We start from the raw sequence: 11,158 nt of genomic DNA on the forward strand, positions 1-11,158 counted from the left end.
ACAAGTTACGAGTACTAATCCCACTGGAGATTGGAGAGTGAATTGAGAAACTCGTTTTATTATTGCGTTTGTTTTTGGATAATTTGATAATTACCACCATTTATAGTAGTCAAAATTGAAATTACCACCTCAAGTTTGTTTTTTTTTTTTTTTTTTTTTTTTTTTTTTTTTTAAATTACCACCTACTTTTTTTCCAAAACTTTTTAAACTCTCACCTGTTTGACAAATGACGTCATCATGGAGCCCAATTATGCAATTATAACTTGTGTTTTCCTAATAAAAAAATCAAGAAACCTAGCTTAGGTTAGGTTGTGTTGTGATCTGGGCCAGCATTATGGACAACTCACATGTGAGGGGGAGTGTTGAGCCATGAAGAAAACCCACATGTGAGTGAAAGCGTTGTCCCACATTGAAAGTGTATAAAAGTAAAGAGAAATATTGGGATGTGTATCCCACATTGAAGAAAAGAGAAAATCATGTCCACTTTATAAGGCTAAGGGACTACTTCCCTCATTGCCATATTGTTTTGAGGTGGAACCTCCTTATTCGTATAAAGTGGACATTTGTGACGGGTGTAGCCTAGACCCGTTTATCATAGTAATGTGAATTACCTTATACATGTACTATATAAAGCCCTAACACTCTAAATGAAAATACTAATTAATACACTTATCATACTTTTAAAGGGTTAAACAAAGCTTGTTTATAGTTCCATACAAAAATGATACATTTCCCTGGTGAGACAAAATGTCGTATTTATACTATACATTGTAATATGTATAATGTATGTATATAAATATATGATATAATATACACACTTTTTACTATAAAAAAGGAGATTACCCTTATCCAAGTCTTCACTCACCACTTATTTCTTATCTCTTTCTACCTTCTTTCTTACTCAAAAAACCAAGCAAAAACTTCATTAATTCGGCCACCATGTTCCAATATAACCAAGAAAATCAACTTGTCAATCTTCACCTTCGAGAAAGACATGAGGATGATAAGGTGTACTTCTACATTGCGGCACAAGTGGTCCTCCTCCTAGCCGCATTAATTTACTTACTAATTAACAAGTGAAGTCTGAAATTAATTACTTCGGATGAGCAGGGTAAAAATGCATGTAGTTTTAGCTGTACTTTGATTTTTTGTAATTTAGGAGTTTAGAAATACAAATTGTAACATGTATTTCGGAAAATAACTTAAACAATTGTCATTAAGTTTATAAAAATGCCTTATCATATAATTGTGTTATTATCACACGTATTAAAATAACAGTTTCTTTTAATAGAAAAATAATAACAAAAATAACAATTGTAATAATAATAATAATAATAATAATAATAATAATAATAATAATAATAATAATAATAATAATAATGGAAAAGAAAAATCCAACCTTTGAGTGGTCTTCTCATAAAATCCAACCTTTATACTCCACCTTTTTTGATATGTACATTTGACCTTTAATTGGTTAAACAATTTTTTTTTTTTTTTTTTTTTTAAATTCTCACTCCTCTCTACACCACCACCACCTCTGCCACCACTTACCCCACCCTACCCAAACCCAAAACCTGTCAATTACTATGAAATTGGGGCAGCCCAAACAACCTCCTTCTACCTCCCCATCCCTTTTTAATGCCCACCATAACCACCACCACATCATCTCCCTCATCCAAACCCGACAACTGCATCTAAAGGGTTTCGAAATTGGGGCCGAAAATATGCAATTGAGGGTTGAATTTTTCATTTCCATTTTTCCTAATAATAATAATAATAATAATCATCGAAGGATTAAAATTTGGTGTCTATAAAATGACAAAAACCTAATTATACTTCGTAATAAAGACAAACCTTTTATGAGTAGCCTCACTAAAAATTAGAGGCGGTAGCCTCATCAATGATGAGTCATCATGTTGTCTTGTGACATATTATTCTCTTTTATATGAGCTAGGTAACCTGTTATAAACTTATAATAGATTGTTGACTTCTGTTGACCAGTCGTAATCTGTTAAAATTGAGAAAAACATCCTCTAAAATTGAGATTATTCCAAAATAATCAAAAGTTGGAATTATTTAAATTAAATGGCCTAAAGTTATGATTATTAAGACCAATTTTTCCTACTTGTATTAAATATGAAATAGGTTAAAAGGGTAGAAATATGAAGAGGCTAAAGTTAGTTATTATATAGCCTTACTAATGTTATTAGGATCTTGCTAACGAACGCACCCGGGGTGTTGGATAAGCATTTAAAATATCACCTAAAGTGGTATTAATTTGGAAAAGCATGACAAAATCACGCGTCCATCGGTGTAATTAATGTTAATTTTAATTTTAATATCTCTACTTTTAGCTAGATTATCCAACGCCCTGATGGCGTTCGTTAGCATTTGCCATGTTATTATACAGATTTAATTATGCATTTGCAAATCTATACTAATATATTAAAAGACGTTTATAGAATCGTCAATGTGCCACGTAGAATCCTCCAAATTACGCCATGTCAGTTCAAAAACATTTCAAGATGTCATGTCAGTTACAACACCTTCGTTACGCCATGTCACCGAAGCCTTCCAAAAGGGAGGTTTGATAGGTACCTGGACAAACATATTAAGGGGCATAAAAGACATTTTGTATGAAATTTACCCATCTCTCTCCTCCTTTCTCTCACCCCCATGTGCTGAATTTAAATGTACTATTGGGTGATTAATAGTATCACTAGATGATCAAATAGTATCATTGAACATTCAGTGGTACTATATATTCATTCAATAATACTGTATATTCATTCAGTGGTACTAAATACATGTAGAAATGGTATCATTACATAATCATTGATATTACTCCCTCCGTGTTTTTTTAAGTGATACATATTGACTGGCACATAGTTATAGGCAATTTAATTGACTTAAATAAAATAAGAGGTAAGTGGGGTAGTGGAGTATTAAAAAATTGTTAAAGAAATATAGTGGGGTTAATAGTTTATTGAAAAGTAATGAATGTGAGAGAAAAGATATAATAAAAAAGTAGTAGTGGGTTTGGGTGGGGGCCATGAGAGGAGAGAGATATAATATTTTAATGTATTGTTTTGCCAAAAAAGGAAATGTATCATTTAAAAAAACACGGCCGGAAATGGAAAATGTATCACTTAAAAAAACACGGAGGGAGTATATAAGTTTTTAGTGGTACATTTAAAACTGGTCCCACGTGCCCATCTCTCTCCTCCTTTTCTCTCACCCCCGTGTGCTTCACAATAATTTTCAATATTTTAAGGTTTGATATGTATTTACAAATACATATCAAACCTACATTTGTACTTTCTCCCATTAAAAAAAACACACACACATTCATTCAAAGAAAAAAAAGACAGGTTGGCATAAAGGCATTGTCCGTATTAATGATCAATCTAAGGCGGGTACTAAATTACCTTGACAACTTGACTCTTTATTCCCTATTACAAAAAAAAAAAGTTTGCCTACACAAAGACAATGAACTTGTTTGGTAGATGGCTTTACATTGCCTTTTGGATTGACTTTGGCTTTTGGATTTTTCATTTGGTCAAACATCTAAAATTTTTGTTTGGTAAATGGCTTTTTTTCAACCAGCTGAAAAGCTGGCTTTTAAGCCAAAATGGAAAAGCTACTTGGAGTAACTTTTGGCTTTTGGCTACCTAAGTTACTAATACATCTCACATCCAATTTTACCAAACATGTTTTTAAACTAATAAAAAGTCAAATAGTCAACATAAAATCCAATACAAATAGCCAGTCAAACCAGCCGATAGCCAATAGCCACCAGCCAATTGTCATAGAAGGCCAATTGCAAAATACAAAATCCATAAAAAAAAAAAAATACTCCCATTATACAATTACAAAAGTAGCAGCCCGGGACAACGCTCGGGCTACTCACTAGTTAGAATGAGATATCGTCAATACGGGAGTTAAGTGAGGTTTTAATCTAGAATGATTGTAAGAGTAGTCCACATGCATGCACCAACCATATGTTCATTATGTTGGTTATTAGTCTTTCTTCACATACACATGGAAAATTTTCATCAATAACTTTATAATGACTTTAGATATTATAACTACAAAGTCAACTTCATTAATGATTATTGTTAATATCCCTATCAATAAAATTAAGCTCAAAAATAAAGAAACTTGTATATACACATTAAAAAAAGAATTCACTTGGCTTGACTACGTGTATTGAGTTCGTTGAATGAATCTATCTATCAAAGGTGGACGGTGAGTTTATAAATAGTGATACATTAGAATTTATTTTAATTTTACAAGTATTTTAACTAGTAGTATTAAACAAAGACGAGATTATTGTAGTGCTGTCAACTTTCCCTTAATATAAAAAAATTTAATCGGGTTAAGTTCAAGTTGATCAACAAAAAGAATAAATAAAAAATATGAATGTTGTATAAATATGGACATGAATATACACGAAGCATTACTACAAATTGAAACATCAAAATAAAAGGCTATCAAATATTAACTTGAATTAACGTTTGTTTGTTATTATGTCAACCACAGAGGCTAAGATGGTCGATTTAAGGCATCAGTCAAAAGAACTACCACAAAGTTTGGGTGAAAATCCATCAGAGGATGCCCTGAAATCATGGTTTTCCAACTACGGGTGGGTGAAGATATGCGAAGTCCAAAATAAATCCGGCAACAAAATCACCTTTTACAACCCGTACAAAGACGACGCCACGGGCGATATAGCCCCCGGAAAATCAGAATCCAAAAAGAGCAAAGGCTTCCTTCCCTTGGAAAGCTATTCTAAGAGGTACACCATCAAATACTTCAATACAAATTTCAGGGTGTGGAAGACCTTGTCTATCAAAGACCTCGATCATGATTGGTTGATAAACTTTGACCAAGACGGGGTTGATGAAGACACTCGTGAGCTTCGCCCATATAGTGAACTGGATATCGAAGCTAATATTAGCCTCATTGTGTATGATACCGGGTATAAAATTTATAATTGCGACCTTAAAGTCGATGTAGCAAGTTTAAGATTTAGCACGCGGCCTTTACATTAATAAGTGTTACAGATAAGATATGTTTACGAAAATATCAATAATGTTACACGAATATGATATAGGACTGATAAACACATCATCATATCTATGAGCGTACGTGGATCATATTATTATGTTTTCTTCTAGTAACCAATAAATTGCAAGATCATGCATGTTTATAGGTCATGCATTTATTGTACTATATGTTTGTTTCATTGTTTGGGTTTTGTTTCTGTCTGGATCTGATCACCCAAGAGTACGAGCCTGAGATCCTGATACTCCTATCGGCAAGCTGAGAACCTACACAGTAAAGAGAAGTTAGCTAACCCCGGGGTGATCCGGGGATAACCACTCCAATGGTAAAGTCAGAAAGTGTTTAAGAAAAAAGGAAGATAAGTATGAGAGAGAAAGTAGAGAGAGAGAGAGAGAAAGAGTGTAATTAATGCCCTCATTAATGAGGTCTTACCTACTATTTATAATGATCTTCCTTGACAGCTGGCTCTCAGCCATGTAAGGCTTCTTGAGCCAAGTGTCAAGTGTTTGTTGCCATGTGTCAAATACTGACTGGCCGACATGTCTGCCCTGTGGAACATATCAGCTTATTTATCAGCTGAACTAGATTAAGGCCCATATTATAAAAGATGTCAGCCCGTTCCACATATCTTCCCATACAACTAGTCCCCCAAGTGAGGACGTTCGTTTACTTGAACGATGTTCTCACTTTTAACTATTTAAATTATGATATGTTCAGGCTTTCATTTCATGCACCTTGTCGAGCATTTTAAAGAGTGTATGAACTGGAATATCTAGGATTATTTTCAAAATTTTAATTAAAGTTATTATTATGTTCTTCTTGTACGTATAAAAACTCCGTTTCCTCCCCCAAGTGACCTTGTGTGCCGTAAGCAGACAAGGTCTACTTTAGAAAATATAAATCGGGAGCAGAAAAAACTCTGTTTTCTCCCCCAAGTGACCTTGTGTGCCGTGAGCAGACAAGGTCTACTTTAGAAAATATAAATCGGGAGCAGAAAAAACTCCGTTTTCTCCCCCAAGTGACCTTGTCTGCCGTAAGCAGACAAGGTCTACTTTAGAAAATATAAATCGGGAGCAGAAAAAACTCCGTTTTCTCCCCCAAGTGACCTTGTGTGCCGTAAGCAGACAAGGTCTACTTTAGAAAATATAAATCGAGAGCTTAAAAAACTCCGTTTTCTCCCCCAAGTGACCTTGTGTGCCGTAAGCAGACAAGGTCTACTTTAGAAAATATAAATCGGGAGCTAAAAAAACTCCGTTTTCTCCCCTAAGTGACCTTGTGTGTCGTAAGCAGACAAGGTCTACTTTAGAAAATATAAATCGGGAGCAGAAAAAACTCCGTTTTCTCCCCCAAGCGACCTTGTGTGCCGTAAATATAAATCGGGAGCAGAAAAAACTCCGTTTTCTCCCCCAAGTGACCTTGTGTGCCGTAAGCATACAAGGTCTACTTTAGAAGACATTTGGGAGAGACTTTATGCCGGCGTTGTTAAATTTTATAAAATACCGCCGGAATCTATTAAGTGGAAGTTGAGGGGTTACCTTTTATTTGGGCTGGAAAATGTAGGTTAAGTGACACGTGTTGTTTATCCTGCCGTTGCTTTTTGAACTGTTACTCTCATTTCGTCCGTTGGATCTCTGAACCGCCTTTCACTTCAACCGTCTCCTCAACTTCCCCCTTTTTTTATACTCTCCCTTTTTTTTAGGTTTATCTTTTCTTCTTCTCTAAATACGAGCGATCATCCCTTGGTTTTTATCAGTCACCTACTAACAAATTTTCAGCGTCTTTTAGCATTCTGCTTCTTTGCGCCAGTTACACAACATCCTTTTCATCATTTGTCGCTTTTTTCGCCTCTCCTGCATTCACTATTCTCCAAAGGTATTTTCAAACTCTAATTTTTATTTTGCATGTTATTTTTGCTTGCTCGATTTTTGGGGTATCACTAATACTAAGTTATTAAAAATGTCTGAAAATAGCAAAGAGGAAGATTTGCCTAACCTTAGCAATGCTAGGCGTCGTTTAATTAGACAATCTTTAGGTAAAGATGTCGGTAGGGATCAGGGTAATTCATCATCTTTATCCGACAACATTGACTACCCTTTCGACCCCCTAACCTCTGAGGAGAAAAGGCGTGCTTACATTCGCCATAAGGTTATTGCTTTTTGTGAACAGTATATAAATCCAAGCAACCCTAATCTCCCTGCCGATACTGAAATTCTGGACGTTGAGCCTGTTAGTGTCCGTTATCATTTACGTAGCTTTGCTGAGGATCAGCATTTTGACCAGTACGGCTCTAACGTTGGCAATATAGGTGTAAGCACTATGCCGAGAGTAAAGCGTGATGTTGCTGTTGCCGAGGAAGCTGAGTCTAGTAGAAAACCCGGTCAGACTCAAGTTGTAAGCTCTTCTAAATCGGGTGATAAGGAAGTTCCTTTAGACCCCCAAGCAGATCAATCGTCGCCTGTGCATGAATCCGCTGTTAACTCCGTTGAAGGCGATGATGAGGTTGAGACTGACAGTGACAACTTTGATAGTAGGGACAATGTTATTGTCTTAACCTCTGAGGTTATCCAGGAGGAGAGCCTGGACGAAGGGTACAATTTCGAAGCAGATGACGCGGAATTCCGACAACCTCTTGTCCTGGCTGATAACGGCAAAGTTGCTAAGGCAAAGGTAAATGAAACCTTTAGGAAGACAACACTTGGAAAATATTATTTCCGTAAAGCCAAAACTTTTTATAACCTTCCAGATGAGTATGAATTGGCTATCCCTCCATCTGGATCTTCAGTGCTGGATTGTCCGGCAGGTTGCGTTGCTGTTTACGCAAAGCATTTTGATTTCGGACTTCGTCTTCCTCTCCATCCTTTCATTGCTAAAATTTTAAAGGCCTGGAATGTTTGTTTAGTGCAATTAACTCCTCCCACTATTCGTGCTGTTATTGCAACGGTGTGGGTCATGTTGTATAGAAATTATCCATTGACTCTTAATGCATTTAGACGATTGATTACTTTAAAAAGAGATGGTCAATCGGAAGGGTGGTGGTCCTTGTATACTCAACCTCGTAAATACACCGTCCACCCTAAGTTATCAAGCTGTAAAGGCTGGCAAGGCAAGTTTTTCTTCATGTCCGTTCCTGATGATTTTCCACTCAGGAGAACATTTTTCCGACCTCACCCTCGGTTTGATACTATTCCCGAGAGAGATCTCGATAAGCATGAACGCAGGGCGGTTAACCATTTTGATATTTTGGAATCTGATAATGGTGACGGTAAAATCCGTCTAACCCCTAAGGTGTGGGTGCCGAATGTGAGTTATATTCTCGGCAACGCACCTCTATCACATGTCGGTCTCTGCTGGACTGACCTCCATGGTACTAACTTATTTATGTCTAATATCTTTGCATTTTCCCTCTCTTTTATTTCGGAATTATTGTCGTATTCTTCTTTTATCTAGTTTAACATTTTATTTATCAATATTTTAGGTATCGACAAGTTGGATAACAAACAGCTCGGGTTGTCAGCTGAAGGAAACAGAGTTATCAGACGCTGCCCTAAAGCCTCCAAACCTTCTTACGACACCCTTGCTACCTATTGTAGCCGCGCTTCTATCGTTAGTGCTAAAAGAAAGGCTGAAGAGATGGCTGATGATAGCGCAAAGAGAAGAAAGTTGTCCTCTCTTGCTAATCGGCGCGGCGGCGGTGTTAGGGTTAACAGCCCTAGGCGATCTGATGGTGCTACCACCAAGGCAAACCAAGCCAAGGACAAGGAATTGCCCCCTTCCCCAAAGATTCAGGACAAAACGGTGGTTCAAAGTACCGCAGCGTCCATCAAGAGGGTGACGGATGGGTTGAAGATTGAGGATCTTACTAACACACCCGAAACTCCTCCTGCTCAACCTCCTACTTTCGGTCAACTTATAACTCAAACTATTCCTACTGCTACTGGTGGTTCTGATACCAGCGTTCCGGGTCTTGTTTATCGAGACAGGCAATGGATTGAACGCCCTAACGGGAGATTTCCTGAAGAGGTTCTTAAAGGGTTTACTGCCCCTTCTGGCCATTCTGGAGAACGATGGCAGCCCACCATTGATGCATGCCGGAATGAATCAATGATTACAGATGACCCAATGCAAGGTGGGACTCTTGGATATCGGCTGTTGAGTAACCTTACCCTTCCAATGGATAGGCCTGCTGGTGCTATTGGTCCTCTTGCTGCTCTCCATATGCATAATATGATGAAGGTATGTACCAAAATCATTGCGTTTGTTACTTTTGTTTTTATATACACTCATCATTTTCATTTGTGTCTTTTGTATAATTTTATTTCTTATTACACATTTATTAATATAATTCTAACTCACACCCATCTTGCCCTTATTTAGGCTGTTATGTCTGGTACTGAACTCGTAGAGATGTACCGATATTATCAGGAAAAACATCATCAATCCTCTACCAGTCAGAATGCGCTGCAAACGGCCTTAGATAATGCTGACAAGGCTTTAAAGAAGCTGAAGGAAATTAAGGCAAAAGATGACCTTGAGATGACTGCTCTCAGGACAAGAGCTAATAAAGTCGAAAGTCTTGAGCTAGAGGTTCAACAGCTTAAGACTGAAATTGCTGAGAAAAATCAGGCCATTGAACGCCTTCCTACCCTTGAGAAAGATCTCAATGACGCTAAGGCTTGTATCAGCAACCTTGAAAACCAAGTTCAGGGATTGGAGGCCGACAAACCTGCGGTCCGACAGAGAGAAGTTAGCTGTTACCTGGCTTCTCGGGAATTTTGCAGTCGGCTCCAAGATCGCTTTGACGACGGATGGACTGCAGTGCAAAGGTGTATTGTTCATGCCGCTGGCTGGAAGAAAGAGGATTGGGCTAAGGTTGAAAAGGCTTTTAACGAGGAAGCTTTCAAGATCCCTTCAGGCTTTGAAGAACAACAGTTTTCGGACGAAGATCTTTTCAACCTAGAGCCCAGCGGTGACGACGATATCAAGGATCCTAGCATACTAAACTCCCCAACTCCCGAAGATGCACAAGCTTAAAGGGGCGGGCAGTCATCACCGACATCTTCCTGTGGTTCTAGCATAATTGGGCCTTATCAGCTATAGCCTGATATGTAAATTTTTACTTTTGTTCAGAACTGTTTTTTGACAATGCTGTTTTATCGGCATATACCCTTTTTGTGGTGATGCTTGTCAATTGTCATCTTTAACTATTATGAATACTCATTTGCACCTTTAATCATTATGCTATAATAATTATTCACGTCCGTAAATTTTTTATTTAACAACTTTTACCATCCACCATAGTAATATCAGCATTATAGCAGTACCAGCAATTACCGTTTAACATGTAAATTTGTATATGATATCTAACTCTTTTATAGTAATATTAGCATTATAGCAGTACCAGCAATTACCGTTTAACAAGTAAATTTGTATATGATACTTAACTCTTTTACCCCCCCTAGTATGCATATTTCCTTTAGGAATTATGTACACTAGGAAATGATACGCGTTGCTGGTTCAGAGTACAACATCGGTCACCTACTGCTATGATTTTTCAGCCAGTTAGGTACCCTCTCGGCGATCACTTTCTGAGTTACGCCTTACATTGGCGTGTACCCGAATTGATTTTGCCGGTATTATATTTTGAACCAACAACCTCGTGAGTTAATGTATACAACTGATCAGGCTGTAGGTTCATCAACTTCACGGAAGCGGTTTTGAGTTGTCCGTCCCATTTAACGATGTACTGCTAAATGGAGGATGCCTATTTCCAACACATGTCATTTGAATATTTTTTCATTCATCACTGACATCTTTATTGATATCAGCTTCATATCGTTGAAAAGATTTATACATTTCTATACATAGTACTTCTTTAGCACCGCTGAGTTCCATACATTTTTTAGCGGTGCTCCATCCATTGTCTCAAGATAAAATGATCCTTGGATGATTACATCTCTAATCCGATAAGGTCCTTCCCAATTTTCCGTGAGCTTTCCATTTTCATTTCCCTTTCATGTTGCTGCTGTTCTCCGTAGAACCAGATCACCTTTATTCAACGGCCGATAACATACCCTTTTATTATATGCCCTTG

The sequence above is a fragment of the Chenopodium quinoa genome, unplaced genomic scaffold (assembly GCF_001683475.1).
Source record: "Chenopodium quinoa cultivar QQ74 unplaced genomic scaffold, ASM168347v1, whole genome shotgun sequence".
Classification (NCBI taxonomy): Eukaryota; Viridiplantae; Streptophyta; class Magnoliopsida; order Caryophyllales; family Amaranthaceae; genus Chenopodium; species Chenopodium quinoa.